Source organism: Rattus norvegicus, chromosome 20, assembly GCF_021556685.1.
Source record: "Rattus norvegicus strain SHRSP/BbbUtx chromosome 20, alternate assembly SHRSP_T2T, whole genome shotgun sequence".
NCBI classification, from domain to species: Eukaryota; Metazoa; Chordata; class Mammalia; order Rodentia; family Muridae; genus Rattus; species Rattus norvegicus.
In genome coordinates, this window is record NC_141553.1 from 4,323,002 (window position 1) to 4,341,474 (window position 18,473).

Sequence of the window (18,473 nt, forward strand, 5' to 3'; positions counted from 1 at the left end):
CCTAATTCCCTTTCCATTTTAACTTGAAGTTTTCCACCAGAAAATATCTTCCTAGACATAAATCATTTTCTTAAATCTAAAACAACTTAAGGTTATTGTGAGACTGTAGCTATCCAGTCTTCCTCCCCATCAGTGACCTGAGAAGGATAAATGTTCCCTGAGAAAACGGGAAGTGCAGAGCAAGCAGCTTCAAAAGCTGCAGAAATGGCAGAGATTGCTGGCTGCCTGGACAGTCACCCAAGATTCTCCTGCAGTGCTGAGGCGTCCAGCTTCAGGCTGCTGGCCCAGTGCATGGTGGACATCTTTGTGGAGCAGGAATATTGAAGGACTCCCCGACTTGTCTTGGCAAAGCTCACAGTGATCTTCCTCTGTGTTCTGCTTGTCCCTGTTAGGACAGCATGCAGTCTGCAGCTGAAGCTTGGGCAGGTTTTGGCTGGTGCCCAGCTTTGCCACATTTGAAGCAAACTCCATATGGAGGTTCCTCGATGCCCTCCGTCCCCTCTGAATTAGAACGTGGTGCAGCCAAGAGCATTCGTGCCTCACTGTTATGGAAAGCCTTGTGTTCATAAAACATTCTGAACCCCATATCCTGTAGATGTCTGAGATTCAAAGACCCCCTATCTATGTACAGTGTATCAGAATAGGCAAATGTTGCTTGTTTCCAGCCATCTACGCGATGTTTGACTTTGGAAACATCTACAAGAGGCTAAAGAAAACTTATTTCTGTAATTAACAAAACTTGTTCCTAACCTGTCCATAAGACTGATTGACTGCCCACTTGCAGTTTTTAGTTTTCTGAACTGTTTGCCATAGAGACAAGCACTGGAACTTTACAATATGTTTACAGTGAGTCTCATATGTACGTACCTTAGACAAGAGCTGAGACATGGACATGGTATATTGTAGCAAGATATATGCTAAAACTTCTCTCAGTACACAAAAATCCAGACCACCGTAAAGTATTTGAGACCATTAGTTGATGCTCCTGAGTCTAAACTCAGAGTCACCGTCCACCCCTTTACCCTGTCATTCCTTTATAGTCCTGACGTGGAGACTTCTAGTTTATTAGGAAAGTCAGTCAGATCACAGGATAGTTTGCTGGAGCGCACACGTGAAAGAGTGTTTGCCTGAGGAAGACACAGGTGAAAGCATCTCTTGTTAAAGCACACGCATGAAGAATGTTCTGCTAAACAGACATCTGAAAGAAGGTTTTCCTGCAGCAGACACAGGGGAAAGGATGTTTTACTGTAGCAGACACGTGAAAGGACCTGTGGTGAAGGAGTATAAATGTGACCCCACAGACAGTCGCGGACGAGCCCTGAGCATTGGGTTTGTTTTGCTCTGCCTTGCTATTCTTAGTTAAGGACGAGCGTGGATTGGTCAGCCTCACATAGTTGTGTTGAGATCCTCTGCACCTGGATCCACAGCCAGCAGGAAGAGAGAGAGGTTCTCCAACTGTCTTGGACTTTTGGAGCCACAATTCCCATCCCAGTGAGAAGCTTCCTCTGCCAAGGCCACATCCCCTAATTGCCTTCAAGCACTTCCACTCCCCGATGACCATGAACTCAAATCTAGGAACTTTTGGGAGTGAATATTGGATACATTTTACTTATTTTTTTTTAAACTGTGTTTCTATAGAGTGCTTTATCTTGCACACCTGGCCCTGTAAAAGGTTCCCAGTTGCTGGTCAACTGGCCCTTTAGAATTCTTAGCTGTTAGAACTGCTTGACACCATGACCTTAAGTGTTGTTGCCTCTTGGATTTCAAGATAGTTCATTAGAAGGGCAGCTGAGTGTGAGAAAGGATTGGGGGAGCAGAGTGAGAGGAGAAGCAGTTGGTGCAGAAGCTACAGGGAGACAGTAGAGCCAGGAGGAGCTGACTGAGCAGAGAGGCTAGAACAGTTGTCACAGTCTGGAGCTGCTGTTATTGGGGAAACTGGGAGAAGGGACTGTTAAAGTGCAGTGTTGGGAATTGAGGGAGGAGTTGGGAGAAACGTTAGAAGGGGCTGGGCTGGATGATGGAAGAAATTGTTGGAAAGAAATTAGGTTGACAGGTCTCTCCCTCTTTCTCTGTCTCCTTCTTTCCTCTCTAGCCATAGGGGGTGAAGCCAGGAGGATGAAGGCTGGGGAGAAAGGAACAAAGTAACAAAGACCAGCTACATGGCTCTCCATATATCCCTGGCAGTCCTGGGGCTCACTCTGTACACTAGACTGGTCTCAAACTCACAGATCTGCCTGCCTCTGGGTATGCACAACCAAGGCTCAGGAAATATTCTTAATCAAATCACCACAGAAGCCGACTGAGTTTGTGTTTGATCACGTAAGTGGAAACACTGTCAACAAATGAGAGAAAGGCTACATACTAGTGGCAAAAGAACATCTCCGCCCAGGAATCAGTTTCTAACCTTGAGTCAGTTTGCAGATGCAGAACCCTTGAATGAATGACTGTCCAGGTGACCCTGAGTAAGTACCTTATAGAATGTCTAAAATATATACAGCTAGGCTTTCTCCAGTGCTTTCCTAGTGGGACCTACAGGTTTTCACCAGGGTAACCATACACTGAGGGAAAGAAATAATCACACTTACCAGGCTCTATTGCATATTGGCCCAAATTAATGCTGATCCCAGGAGCTCCCAGGAAACCTTATGGTTCTTCAGTTAGATAAAAGTGTTATGGAGGGCCAGGGACTAATGAGGTTTTAGCTGAAATCTGAATCACACTAGGTCCAGTGGGTTCCTGAATTCATCTGTGGTTATTTTTCAACTCCCAGAATGTAGAATTGGGACAGATGTACAAAGAGGTTGGCAGAATTCTCACATTGGTTCCCTGACCTGTGGAGTGAGGGCTATCATGGTTGGAAAGGGTAAATGGAAGCCTTTAGAGTTCCCTCTAAAAGAAAAATAATAAATAAAAAACAGTATCACATTCTTAGGAATTTCAGGAATCACTGCCAACATCAGTAGTCAAGTGTCACTCTCCACAGTCAGTCTGTCTTGCTCTGCACTGGACAGACAGGAGAGTTAAAGGGAGATGTGGTCAGAACAACTTTGGATTCTGGTAACATATGTATGCTTCAGAGGGTGGGAAAGAAATCCTACAATACATCCAAGATCCTTCTAATTCAGGGGAATTCAGGAATCCAGTGGTTTGGGGCAGGCACAGACATTCCATCCAAGAAGAAGGGAAGGCTCCTGACCTGGCCCCTCCCACCACCAAGAGAGGAGCACAGGGCTTAGTTTATGTCTTTGGATTCTGCAGACAGCACATCCCTCACTTGGATCTGTTACTCTGGCCCATAAGCCTTCTGAATCAGAGAGCTGCTAACTTCCTGTGGGTCCTGGAACAGGTTAAGGCTCTTCTATGGGTCCCGGCTGTGGTTCAGGCTGTTCCAACTTCTTGGACCATATGATCCAGCAGACCTGATGGTACTTGAGGTTTCAGTGACAGAGAAGGATGTTGTTTTGAGGATTTGGCAGGCCTCTGTGAGTGAATCACAGAAGAGAACTTTGGGATCTTGGAGCAAGGCTCCACCATCATCTGCACACAGCTATTCCCCCTGTGAGAGACAGCTCTTGGCCTTGGTGCGACCTGAACGTTTGACAATGGGCCACCAAGTTACCTGTGGGCCACATGTGACCTGGGCTGCCTATAATGGGTTGGATGTTATCGGACCCACAAGTCATAAAATAGGACACACACAGCCCTAAGCTGTTAGCGAATAGAAGTGGTATAAACGTAATCAGGACTGGACAGGTCTTATGGACACAAGGAAGTTACAGGAAGACTTTGCCCAACGGCCTCCGGTCTCTACTCCTGTTACAATGTCATCTGCAGCCAAGCATGCACCTGCAGCCTCATGAGCTGTGCCTTATCCTTGCAAGACTGAGGAAGAAGAGGCGAAGGCCTGTCTTGCTGATGGCTGTGCATGCTATGCAGGCCCCAGCAGACGTGGACAGCTGCAGCATTACCACCCCTTGCCTGGAGATCCCTGAAGGACACTTCTGGAGGGAATCTTCACAGTGGGTGGAAGTTCAGGCCATGCACATGGTAATGCCCTTTATTTGGATGGAGAAATGGTCAGATGTGTGATTGTTCTCTAATTCATGGGCCATGACCAATGGATTGGCTGGATGGGCAGGGTCTTGGAAAGAGCAGGGTTGGAGTGATCTGGGGAAGAAGCGGGGGATAGATCTCTCCACGTGAGTAAAGTCTGTGAAGACACTTGTGTCCCATGTACATGGTCATCAAAAGGTGATGTCAGCTTGGGAGACGTTCAGTAACCAATTAGGTGAGTGACCCATTCTGTGGACAGTCAGTCTCCTTACCAGCCATTTCTCATTACCCAACAGGCCCATGACCAAAGAGGCCAGGGTAAGGGCGTTATCCCTAAATGTACAGCTAAGTGGTGGAGTCAGGTAAGCCTGGTGAGGCTGCCCCCCTACGCTGACAAGAGAGGGATGGAAAGGAGAGGTGGGTCCCCACAATTTTGTCAGGACTGAGAAAGTGACTCCAGTGTCCCGAAGGAAGGTGAGTAAATGTCCTAATACTGTGACAATTATCCAAGCCTCTATGGCAGTGGTCATGCCATTGGAGTCTCCATCCGCTCAGTAGTCCATGGATGGACCCAGGAGATTGGCTGAAGGGTGATCAGGGGTTGATGTTCCCGTGGCTCAGGGAACTCTGGGAAAAGTAGCTCATGAGGAGGTGTTTCCACCTGGGGTCTCAGGATCCAGGTGAGTGTATTGTGTCAGGGCCTTTGTAAGGCAGCCCAGGACCTGTGATGGATTTCCATAGTTATCCTGATGACCTTCGGAATTTTCCATCATTTACAGCCATAAGGGGAGCTTCGTGAAGATGGCCAGGGTGCAAGTTGTAAACTGATTCATTGCTAGGACGCCCCCTGAGGCATTGTGATTCCATTAGGGTCCTGTTCTGGGACAGTCTCACGCCCATCTGCATGGGCAGTTGCTGCTGAGGACAGAGAGACAGCAGAGACTGAAGAGAAGAGAAGGGGCTCTGGGTTGTTCTTCAGTGTGATTGACAGTGGAAGGATTGTCTGCTTCAGCCGCACAGCCAGGAGGAGCTGTTAGTTCCTTGATTGGCTGATGTCTTGAGGTCATTTATTAATCAAGACGGGAGTGAGGTCACATGGCAAAGGCCATCCTTTCAAACCCTAGCAAAGATGGCTGTCAGCAAAGAGGCCATCAACCTTGATGAGGGTCCAGTGGCTGAGATGGCAACAAGCCTCAGGTTTAAAGACTTCCATGTATAGATTTTAACTCTCTACCCCGATGTGACAACTCTTAAGGTAACTTCTTCCTTAGAGACTTTACCAGGTTTTAATCCTACACCTCAACACATTTAGAGAATTTACTCAAAGCCTAGAGGGTAGAGAGGAGCAGCCATGGTCCCTAGTGTGAGTCGTCTGTCCCTTCTCCATTGGTTTCCATTCTCTGTCACACAGGCAAGTGGCTCACCTGATATGGGACAGATTTTGGAGGACACCTTTGAATTAAGATGCTTTGGTCTGGAGGAGGAGGAGCCATATCTCAACTCCAGTACTTTTAATAGAAGTGGGACAGCTTAAGACAGTGTAATGCCACTGGTATCTAAAAGACGCCTGAATTCCTTTGACCAAGCTGGTCAAGGTCTCAGATCTCAAAATGTCCTATGCTTTACCTGTGGGAAACATGGTCATTTGACACATAATTGTGAACAAGGCATCTCCAAGGCAATGCATTTTCTAAATGTAAACTAGAAAGAATGTTGTAAAAATATAAAAAATAAAAAAAGTATTGGCGTCTTTTACCCTGCTTGGTCCAGCACCGCGGTGCCCCAAGATATCTGCTGGATATCTGGGCGGAAACACATCCCAAATTCGCCAGGGCGGCCCAGTGTCTCCTGCTGCCGCACACTTTCCTACACTCAAACCCTCACATAAAAGAACACACAACACAATAACCTTAGATCCAATTGATAAGGTATAATTGCCCACTTAAACATACAAGCCCATACCGTCCATCCCTTAGGAACATTGATGACTGAAAGACCCCCAAAGAGGACCTTTCCCTCAGGAGGAGTCCCAAGCGCCCAATGACCGAGCCGAGTCCACTCGGATGCAATCAGCAAGAGGGTTTATTGGAAAACACAGGTACCTGCGGGCACACAGTCTCTTCGGAGGACTTGCGCGCCCAGCAGCTCCAGCATGGGGCTTTTATAGGGATTGGGGAAGCAGAAGCGGGCGTACAGAAGCAGATGCATAGTTACGGGGATTGGTGGATTCAAACGAGGCACATAGACATGTTCACATATGATTGGCTATTTCACATGATGAGGTAATAAGGTATAGCTACACACATTGGCAGGTTTGGGGCGTCCTGGATGTCGGGGGCTGGGGGCTTATCTCTTCCTGCCAGGTGGCCTGTGAGTGGTACTCCTGGTCTGTTCTGCATTCCTTTCCTTTTATGGTCTGTTAGTTTTCACCGTGACTCGGCCCTAAGTATCTGGGCGTGCCTGGGCTCGTTCAAGCCTGTTGCAACTCTGAGTTAAGACTCATGGGGTGGGTCTTTCAATGACAACAGAGCGAGATCTTTAACTCAGCCTCCATTCTCCTGCCACCGCCTTTCTCTCTCCTCTCCTCCCCCTGTCTCTTCCTCTCTGTTCCAGTCTCCTCCTCTTCCTCCAAACTTCTCTCCGGCCCATCCTTCCTTCTCCTCCAATGACAGGCCTCCTTCTATCCTGTGCCTGCCCCTCACCTGTACCTTACAAATTCAATGGGGAGAAGGTTCTGGTGAAGTCACCTGATTCCTGAGTACCTGACTAGGCAGCTGTCCTTGGGGCAGTGGAATTAGCATCAAACTTCCAGGCAAACCACAACAAAAGAAGGCCTGGGCTTCCAGGGGTGTGCAGACAACTTAGTAAGGGTTGCCACTGGACCAATGAGTCTAGGTCCAGGAGAGACTCCAAGGCAACTCCTTGCCAACAGGAAACATAATGGGGGTTGGGGGTTGTTGTTTGAGGCCCTACAGCAAAAGTAGGAACTGTTTGCCTCAGGGCAGCTAGGAACTAAGAATCAGGCAGAAAACCTCAACTAAGGAAAAATTGCCTTCATACTACGTAATATAATAATGCTCAACCTGTCCAATGATATCCCTGGGAAATTCTTCACAGGGAATGCTAAGTATCCAACACTGTGTCCTGCGGCTTTAAAGCGACAGTCACCAGAATTAATTTGTAGGCAATTTCTTCAATTTATTGTTTACCATTGCATGGGTGATATTTTGATGGCTGATTCTGATGCAGATAATTTAGGGAAAAAATGTTTGCGGAAACCAAAAGAATTTTGCCTTTTTGAGGTTTCCAGATTGCTGAGAGAGAGAGAGAGAGAGAGAGAGAGAGAGAGAGAGAGAGAGAGAGAGAAGAGATTGTATTCATTATCTACATTTTAACATAAGTCAACAAAACATTCAACCTCAGAGGGTACAGAGGCTGGGGAGATGGCTCAGTGGTTAAGAGCAGCACCACTTGATCTTCCAGAGGTCCTGAGCTCAATCCCCAGCAACCACGTGGTGGCTCACAACCATCTGTGATGGTATCCGTTGCCCTTCTGGTGTGTCTAAAGAGCATGGTAGTATGCTCACATATATAAACAAATAAATCTTTTTAAAAAAGAAAAGAAAAGAAAAGAAAGAAAAGAGAAGAGACTACAAGACGTACATGTGGGTAGCATAGTTTTCAAAGTGAACTGTATTTGGTTCTTTTGTCTTGTGTGTGTGTGTGTGTGTGTGTGTGTGTGTGTGTGTGTGTGTGTGTGTGTGTTTTAATGAAACTAAGCTTTGTTATACCAAGTAATAAATACAAAGATACAACGTTTCAGTCGTTTTCCTCAAGATGTTGTGTTTGCCTCATAGTAACCATGGAACTGAGATCTACAGGCTGCTTGGTAGGTTGGGTAGATGGCTCTTTCTTCTGTCTTTATCACCTGTGCATTTTAAAGATGGACTTCAAAGCACTCAGTCATGCCAACGCTTAAGCAGAGAAGCTCCAGGAAGCAGGGTCTACACTGCACACAGGCGGGCCAGCTACTGAGCAAAGGCATGGTGGTTTGCTCTCAACTCCTCAGAGGCAGGTGAACTCATGGAAAGGAAGTCAACTGGGGCGATGCAAGTGGAAAATGTGTCCAAAGGAAGGTTAAAGGGGACACTGGTATTTGGGGACAAACAATAGCTTGCTGTGAAGTGGCTTCACAGACATCTTTCAAATGCTTGAAAAAAGAGCTGGGTCCTTCCTAACTACTTAAAATGCACATAGTCAGTTACTGCGAAATGTCTTCCAATCTTCTGAGTGTTTGTTCAGAGCTTAATGACCGTCTTGGAAAAATACTGCCATTTTGGACAAAGCCTCTCCTGTCCACGGGGTAGCGAGATGGACCTTCAGAGTGGCCAGGGGCTAGGACCTGACCTTAGGTTCCATTTCAGCCAAGCACTCCGGAACCAGGCTTGGGCATGAATGACGCCTCCTTTTAGCCTCTCCATGGAGCTCTTGCTCCCTGCAGACCTGGATCTGATCTCTTTCCCGGACTCTGCAATGATGGCCAGCAGCTCTGCACATTTACTCTGAGGCCCCTGGCTATTTCTAGTTCCCTGGGTGTATCCTAGTGATGGAGGCCCATAGTCACTCAGCAGCTGGCGATTTTGGGAGGAGGTCGCCATGCGAGTAGATGGTGAACAGACACTTCGGGGTTCAGGGCAGGGGCTGCCAGGTGCGCAGTGCGGTTCCGCTTGGCCGACCTCCCGGCAGGCGCCAGGCAGAGCCTGGCCAGGGGGCGAGCGCGGCGGCGGCGATGAGGCGGAGGCCCGGACCCGGCAGCCCCACATCACCGCACGTGTCCAAGCGCCTGTACGGAGCCCGCACACTTTCTGTTGTCGCCCATTCTGTCCCTCAGGGCAATGATGGCCGTCCCCACCCTATCGCCGCCGCAGTTCAACTCCCAGACAAAGGGTGTGGCTTACTGGAGCCAAGAAAGCTGGGAAGCTGGGGAGGTTCAAAAACAGCAGACTGTCCCCTCACTGTCCAGGATCTGCAGGGCCATCTGCAGCTGAGGAATGCAGACTCATCATTAGGCTGAACCATCATGGGGCAGGTGCTTTGAAGCTGTGTGGCATGCGGACTTTGAGGAAACACCTGGAGCTAGCATTTCCCTGAAGCACATCTGTATAGATAAGGATCAGAAGGTAAAGTTGAGGAGATTAGAAGAAATTTGTTCCTTAGGTGAAACTTTGAAACTTTTAGGCTCATTAGTTGGGGATGGGGCATCCCAAGATCTCAGAGAGGAGGAGGAAACCCCACCCTTGGGAATAAACTGAATAGGCAGGAGATGAAGCAGGATGTTTATCAACAGTACTTATCTGGAATCCATTTGACTCATGGAGGTGGATTCAGGTAGATTCTTCAAAGCTTAGAAGATTTTCTTAAGTTTACAAAAGAGATAAATTTTAGACATGCTATCATACCACTGTGTAATCTGTCCTGAACACACATTGTAGAAAAGGCAGCAGTATCACGCCTTTGAGTTGTAGTAAAAGCATGGGACCCCAAAATGACTTGGCGTAAAAATCGTGAGAACTCTTTCCTTTCTCCAGAACACTGGGTGTATACAGATTGGACAGGCATTTTTTAGCTCAGTGAGAAGCACTTTTAGTCTGTACTTAGAAGTATAGCATACCATAGGAAATTCATAATCTTGAGCTTGTGACTGTAATAGCAATCGCAATTTATCATACTTAGACCAATAATTCATCCGAATTCCATTGATGAATTTTAAACTCTGAACTTTCTAGGTCTAAATATCACAATAGCATAGAGAAGGAAGAAATCGGAAATGTTTTCGTTTTTACATACACCTTAAATAACTTTCCTATACCTTTACAAATTGCATTTGCACACCTTAAAACACCTCCTTAGACCTTTATAAATTGCAGTTTAAGCACTTTTTCAGACCTTTATAAGTCACATCCACAGATCTCAAAGCACAGTTTTAAGAGTCTTGCAACTTAAGCTTTCATATCCTTAGAACCTACTTAAACTTCGAAGTTTTTTCTATCCAATTACTCACCACAAGATGCAGGTGGTTGGTTACTGAGAGCAATCATTGTAAAACAAGTTCCTTTACAAAAAGGGATAGTAAAAAGTGACATTGAAATCTGTTGCGTGGATTTATCTCTTCTTAGAATCTCGCAACAATGTGATCAGTGTCTGGACACAGTAGCAACTCTAGGAAAGTGGCCTATGATGTTTACACAGGGAGAGAACTGAGGAGCACCTGAAGCCCGTGTTGTTGCTTGCGGTTCAACTGACAAAACTCTCCCTAGTCAACAGCATCAGAGCTGAGCGAAGGATGATTTTCACCTGAGTAAGCAGGAAGTACAGACCAAGCAGCTTCCAAATCTCTTAAAAATGACAGACTTCTCCCTTACCTGGACAATCACTTAAGGTTCCACTGTGGGAGTCTTGATTTCAGTGCAGCCAGAAGACCCAGGGCAGCATCAGTTTTCCAACGTCTTAAATGCCATATTCAGCAGATCTCTGAAGAGTTTTCAGGGCTGTAATAGTAAAGATATCTGACCTGAACAAACTTCCCTAGTTTCTAGTAACTTGTTTTGTGCTTAACTTTGGAAACATACACAGGAGCATAATAAACTGTGTTCCTGTTTTTGACGTGCATTGTTAAGTGTGGGTAACTTTCCTAAGATTCAGATTTTGCATCTTTGCCTCTGTTAAGTTTAAGCTCTTGTAATTTGAGGTGAAGCTCCTTTATCATCCAAATAAACCATAAATGCCATAATCTTTGGTCCATAAGAGACTGGTGTCTTGCTTTTATAGCATACCATTATAGGTTACCACATTATTTCTATGACTCAGTTTTTCCAATAGCTAAAGGCCAACAAAGTGAACAAGGACACAAAGCTACACAAATGTCACGGTGACGCTGAATAGACCTTAGAAATGTATAACGTATCAATCAGTATACCTTATTTGTTATCAAATATAACTGGTTGAGAAATGGCTCACAAGTGAAGAGCACTGGTTGCTATTCCCCAGGTCTTGAGTTCAAATCCCAACAACCACATCAAAGGCACGATGGTCCTTAACTATGGTTCCAGGAGTCTGTCACAACCACAAAGCCATGAATGCATATAATGCTCATATAACATAAAATTTTAGAATGAAATGCCTACCTTATTCATCCAGTGTGTGTTGTGCTTATCTACACTTTATAGCAGCTTGGTGCTCAGCAGTTAACAAAGGCGGAGGAGTTTAGACACACATCTTAAACCAACTTTTGATAAGCCAAATAGCCATTCAAATTCTTAAATTTTTATAATTACATACACTATATTATAAACCAGAGTTCAGTCACAAATATAGTACGTTGTAACAAATGTAACCTTAAATTGTTATCTTCATACAAAAACGTATGCCAATCAGAAATCCTTGAGTCTTATTGGTACTTCTTTAGTCTACAAAGTGATACAATGATATACATAAGCTCACAAGAACAAAGAAGTTTTACCATTATTGTGGCAAGTGGTCATCTGAAGATGATCCTGAACTCACAGGGCGTGTACTCTTTAACCATAGTAAAGATGGCTGCCAGTCATATGGAAGCGTATATTTTGATGAGGTCATCAGCCAAGATGGAGGAGAGACACATGGTCTATCTTAAAACATCTGTTTTCCTGGTATGTTGCTTTTAAAAACAAAAGCTCATTGTTTTCATCTTACCAATGAAGATGAAGGGGCCAGATTTTGGGGTGAAAACCTGCTGGCTCAAGGAGGCCAAGAAAGACCTCCCTACTCTACCAAGGCCTCAGAAGGTAAAAGCTCCTTCTCCACACCTTCAGTTCCCTCCACCTCAGTCTCCCTCCTTTCTGCTTCCTGTGTTTTCCTATGTCCACTCCTGCCTTCTGATCGCTTGCTCGGCCTCTTGACCTATGGTTGATTTTATTTAACACCGTTTACAGAAAGCTGTTGGAGAAAAGGTGTGTGTAAGTCTGAGCCGCACCACAGCAACCTGTCCACACTGAACAGAACGCTCTTGGCTTAAAGGCGTCTCTTAGGGCTGTGCAACTCCACAAGCAGAGACAGGATTTTCCTGTTCCAAGTTCACAATCTTGGGCTACACAATGTGATCAGGTATCTTGCAACATTCCCCCCTTTTTGTCTGAACAGTTGCTGTTTTTCCAGCATCAATAAACTATATACTGTCCGGTAACCATCACACTCACAATGTCCAGTCCACTTATTTGAATTTGGCCACCTTGGAGAAAGTGTTCCACTATCTGTCCAAGCTCGGTGAGTCCAAAGGTCTGTACACAAATCGCTTTCTATCAAAACTTACACTTATCAACCTACCTCTTTTTAAACCTTAAATAGTGCTGGAGAGATGGCTCAGCGGTTAAGAGAACTGATTGTTCTTCTAGAGGTTTTTGAGTTCAATTCCCAGCAATCACATGGTGGCTCACAACCATCTGTAATGGGGATTTGATGCCCTCTTCTGGTGTGTCTGAAGATAGCAACAGTGTGCTCATATAACTAAAATAAATCTAAAACAAAAAAAAAAAAACTTAAAACATTTTTAAAATCCTAAACAATTTAGGTTTAACTGTGAGAGTTTAACTATCTAGTCTTCAACCCCATCAGAGACCTGAGAGAATAAATGTTCTCAAAAGAGACAGGAAGTGCAGAACAAGCAGCTTCTGAAACCATAGGAAGGACAGAGACTGCTGGCTCCCTGGACAGTCACCCAGGGTTTCTGGAAGTTTGGAGCATCCATGTCTTCAGGCTACTGGCCCACAGCATCTGACAGATTGTTCTCTGAGTCATGAGGGACTTCTTCTCTACCTAGTCTTGACAGAGTTCAGCATTTGCCTTCCTGTGCTTTCTTGGTCCAGGCTGGACAGTATTCTGTCAGCAGTTGAAGGAAGGGCAGTTTCTTGCCCAGTGGCAGCCACATGCGAAGCAAACTCTGTAAGGAGGTTCTTCAATGCTCGGCGTCTTCCTTGAAGTAGTATGGAGGTACTGCCAGGAGCGGACACATCTCATTGTAAAAAACTAGTCTTAAATTAATAAGACATCTTTAAATGTTATATTCAGTAGATGTCTGAGGTTTTTGAAGACTAGTACCTAATGAAACCAAACAAACAAAAGTTTGATTAACTATTAACTAGCATTTTACAAATTTTCTTAGTTTGTAATAGGCACTTTCAAAAGGACTAGTCCTTCCCATTGCCTTGTTAAGAAATTCATAGGTATCTTAATGTCATGTGGTTGATACATAGTTATAAGTTATTCTGTTGTTACCAAAATGTAACGTTACTTTTGTATCAATATCCAAGGATCTATACCAATGTAACCAACTGTAACCTTAATTTGAATCCATACACAAAGATCTATACTAAGGTGATCAAATAAACATCAATTTTGTTTCAATACACAAAGCTAATATAATTTTGTAAAAAATACAATAATTTTGTATCAATACACAAAGTTGTATGTAAGAATAGATTGAATAATTTACCCATTTCCTATTATTTCTATGTTATTCCTATATCCCCCTTTTTGTCCATATTAAAAAAAGAAAGATTTTAAGTCTTACACAGTAAAACTCTTCTCAGTAATGAAGCTGTCTCTGCCAAGCTCTCTACACTGCGGGACCTGGTTATGTTTAGCAGTCTCAGGAATGACATGAGCAGAGGGACAGTGATGGTGCCTTGATCTGGTCATAATGAGCATTAGTGTCCATCTGGCTTCTAGGTGAGGTGACTGCTGGATGGATGGGGGCATAGATGACAGAGACTAGGAAATGATAAGACGTGTCTTAGACACCGTTCTAGTGCTGTGCAGGGCCACCATGACCAAGGGTGTTCTTAAAGAAAAACCCTTTAATTGGAGCTTGCTTATGGTTTCAGTGGCTTAGTCTGTTCTCACCATGGTGTGGAACATGGCAGCAGGCAGGCAGGCAGGCATGGGGCTGGACCAGTAGCTAAGAGCTCATCCTCATCTGCAGGCAGCAGACAGAGCAACACTGGGCTTGGCAGGGGCTTCTGAAACCTCAAAGCCTGCTCCCAGTGACATACTTTGTGCATCAAGGTCACACCTTCTAATTCTCCTAATCCTTTCAAAGTGCCCCATTCCCTGGTGACTGTCTTCAAATATCTGAGCCCACAGGGGCCATTCTTATGCAAAGCACCACAGAATGTTCAAGATTTAAGCCTCAACATCTCCACCATCAGGGCAGGCTGAAGTGGAAGGTGTGGAGGGGACCCCATGTCTGATGCCCCATCTAGGGGTACACAGAAAGAAGCGCTGTTTCTTCAGTGACCTCATCCTGGGAAGGCAGTGATGGCAGCAGGTGTCAGGACTCCTGTGACAGAGCCTGAGCACTTTCCAGCCTTCTCTGGGGCAGGAGTGGACACTGGGGTGCCCTGGAAACAGAATATGAGACACTAAGGTATTCTGTTCCTTCGATGCATGGGTTCCAGTTGGAGCAGGCAAACATTTGTGCCAACATTTGTCCTGGAAACCCTGTGTGCAAAGCTCCTGTGGAATTAACTGGGTGAGCTCAGCTGTCAGTCCCCTTCCCAAGAATTCCTCACATCGGGGTCCTCCATGTCTGCATTTTCCCAGGCAGAGCCCTTAGTGGTCCTAGGAGTGTGGGGATGCAGCCTTTCTTGAAGGAGTGCTCACCAGTGCCTCTGTCTAAGAGCAGCAGCGACTGTACATTTTCCTCAGCACAGAACTGCACATTTTCCTGAGGGACTTGGAAGCTAAGAGGGAAGCTAAGAGCCAGTGGGTCAACATGGCTGTCCTTATGTGATGTTCTATAGCATGAGATGGGTGGTCATAGAACGGAAGAGGGAATGGAAAATAATTAATTCGTATGTGCAATTAAATTCATGTCAAAATAAGAAATTAGGGACAGGGCTACATGAAGGGTGCCCACAACTATTGTTGCAACCCCTGAGAGTCAACCCCTGTGCTCATCTTGCCGACAAGCATTTAATGTCAGTCCGAGTGAACAGCCACCATAAAGTGTGTAGCAGAAATGTGGTGACCCTCTGACACTCAGTCAGAGAAATGACTCCCAGCCCCTTCCTCTGAGGGACGAGACACAGGGATGTCACACAGGATCCCTGCAGTGTGCTGTGGACCCAGTGCAGCTCTCACTGGAACACAGAGGGCTCACAGGGTGTGTGGAGCTTCCCTCTCACTGCAGCCCTGGATTGCAGAAGACCCCGTCTCTCAGAAAGTCCAATTCCTGATTCACTATGGGGAGCACTGTAACTTGTGGGGGCAGGGGAAGAGCAGGAGGCTTCTGGATGTTCAGTTCTCACAGGGAACAGGCTGAGTTCACAAGAATCTCTTCAATGGGAACACCGATTCCCCAGGTTAGCAGTCTCCTCTGGCCCTGTGGAGACTGATACAAATGACAATACAGGGTCATGGAGAAACAGGATCACTGCAGTGCAGACAAACACTGACTAGAGCAAAGTAATACCTTCAAAGAAAAGTAAAGAAAAAGAAAAGAGAGAAGGGAAAAAGCCCCAAAGAAATCCCAGAATTTAGTATTTGTGTAGGGCAACCCATAAGGGCTCATGTGACCACTGTAGGAATAAGTAGAATTGCCCCCGACGTTCATCTCTAAGCAAGGCTTCCCTCTGTACAAACGGGGGACTAAGGACAGTATCTCACCGGTGCTTTGCAGGATTCTTTTAAGTCTGTTACTGGGAGGGGACATCTAGTCAGTGGATAGTGTCTTCCTGCACATAGATTAACAGGGAGGGTCCCGGAGTTGGGGATTTAGCTCAGTCGTGGAGCGCTTGCCTAACAAGCACAAGGCCCTGGGTTCGGTCCCCAGCTCTGAAAAAAAAGAAAAGAAAAGAAAAGAAAAGAAAAAAACAAAAAAACAAAACAAAACAAAAAAAAAACAGGGAGGGTCCCTACGGATGGAGGTTCTGGATTCCCCCCCCCCCGCCCCCCGCCATTGTGGCTGAGGGTAATTGTTCCCAGTGTTTCTGAGATTACCGAGCTGCTCTGGCTGGGGCTTTGGGGAAGGTGCTATAGATGGAAGCATTTCTGCTGAGATGGAAGGGTATCTTGGGACTCGGAAGCCCAGGAACTGCACAGCTCTGACGTGGGACAGTGTCTGAGTAGCAGGGCATCCTGAGACAGGAGAGTACAGGAACCACAGATCTATGGAACACTGTCCCAAGGGAAGGGCATCCTGAGACCAGGGAGCCCAGGAACCACACAGGTCTGAGAGGAAGCCTCCTCAGCAGAGGCAGCCCCCAGGGGAGGGTCTCCCAGCTGAGCTAAGGAGCTCAGGAGCCTCAGCCCCGCTCCTTCTCTTCTTTTCGTTGCTTCTTTTCTTCTTGGCTTCTTCTGAGGCGAGTGGAGGATCCAGGGTGTGGAGGGACGAATCCAGGGATGGCTGCTCTCTGCTCCTGGGAGTGGACAGCAGGGAACTGGGCAAAGGTCGGGACTCATATAGGATTTCTGAGGGGGCGGAGCTTCTCAGGGCAGAGATTTGGAGACTGAGGATGATGGGATTTGAAGTCCTGAGCTTGAGGTAGCTCAGGGATTGGTGGGTTTTCCTGTTCAAGGATTGGTGGCTTTACTCATCCCTTGTCCCTGCATTGGGCCCATGCGTTAGTGTAGTTCGATGTCTATCTGAAGGTGAGGGCTGGCACAAGTTTGGCCGTGATTGGACAGCAAAAAAGTAATGCAGGGCACAGCTTTTGTAAGGCAGGGGAGAAGGGGAAGGAAGCAGAATCAAGGTGGAGACGGAGGACGACCCAGATCCAGGTGGTCTTGGCTTGCCAAGGTACTTGCATATATTTCTTAAGAGATGGACTTCTCTAGGCCAATTTATCTTATCTCGGTGGGCCGTTTATATCCTTATCCATTGGTTGTGAGTTTATCGTGTGGATGTATTGTGGATTGAGAATTTGACATTTAAATCTGATTGTTGGGTTCCAGTTTGTTGAGTCTTGATTTTACAGGTGGCTGGAACCAGAGAGTTCGAGGCTAGCAGAGAACCGCGGAGAGAGATACTAGCCAGAGATGAATTATGGTTAGTTCCATATGGCTCCACGGGTGGCAGAACTGTCTCTAGGGAGCAGAGTGGAAGGTGCTCTGCTGGAACGACTCAGATGACCTGGGTCTGAGAGTCCTTGCGGGCAGCATGGAGCTGCTGAGATTAAAGTACCCCACAGTGCCATGTGACCCCAAGGGTGCAACAAGCCAGGTTACACTCGGCACCAGGAAAGCCAGCCTTAAATCTAACGTTTTCCGGCTACCGTTACTGGGGTGTTCCCTGAATCTCTGTGAGTGGACGGGATTTCTGTGTGCATCTACAGATGCAGGGTGAGTCTTGTTGGCACCGGTGCGGTACGGTAAGGCTCCCTGCGCATCCTGCACCTCCACTACAGTGTTTCCACACCACAGTGACCATCAGAAAAGGCAGGGCTGATGTGAACAGCTCCCTTGTAATCCATCAGCCCCTCCTGCGGCTTTTCCCTGCTTACAACTTGCTAAATTCGAACGTGTACCCATGTTCTGTGACCGGATTGTCCTGGTAGGCTTGACACCCCTCCTCTCATCCCAAAATGTGAACCCAGGGCAGACAAATGTAACGATGGCACCATAGTCCACCTTGGTGAGCCAAGGAGATTTTACTGGGTTGCTAGGAGTAGGAGTGGTGGGTTACTGGAGTGGCTAGAATAGGATTGGTCCAGGATGTGCCACTATTAGGAGGTGTGGCCTTGTTGGAGTGGGCGTGGCTTTGTTGGAGGAAGTGTGTCACTGTGGGGGAGGGCAATGAGATCCTCCTTCTAACCACACTAGGTCTTCTCCCAGTGGCCTTCACATGAAGATGTAGATCTCTCTGCTCCTCCTGCACCGTGCCTGCCTGGATGCTGCCATGCTCCTGCCTTTGTGATAATGGACTGAACCTCTGAACCTGTAAGCCAGCCCCAATGAAATGTTGTCCGTATAAGACTTGCCTCGGGGGGTTGGGGATTTAGCTCAGTGGTAGACTACTTGCCTAGCAAGCGCAAGGCCCTGGGTTCGGTCCCCAGCTCCTAAAAAAAGAAAAAAAAAAAAAAAAAAAAGACTTGCCTCGGTCATGGTGCCTGCTCACAGCAGGAAAACCCTAACTCAGACAGTTACTTACGGTAGGGGTGACTCAAAGGCAGCTGAAAAGCCCATGCAACCTGGGTCATGCCGGCTGGGACTCCTCTGAGCTCCTGGGCTTCTCAGAGTCCTCCAAAGGAAACTCTGGGCGATGGTGCTTGTGGACGGGGCCGGTTTCCCTTTCTCAGAAATATGCTTGTTTACATCCTGAGTCCAGCCTTCCCCCTCACCTCCTGGGGGATGTCACAATTTCTGTCGTCCAAAAAGCTGCAAGCTCT

General features: G+C 46.5%; 1 pseudogene; it reads right to left on the bottom strand.

The window, feature by feature from the left end:
• Nucleotides 1–8,432: 8,432 nt before the first annotated feature.
• On the bottom strand, nt 8,433–8,876 carry LOC147998528 (cyclin-dependent kinase 2-associated protein 1 pseudogene; annotated as a pseudogene).
• Between the last annotated feature and the right edge of the window lie 9,597 nt (nt 8,877–18,473).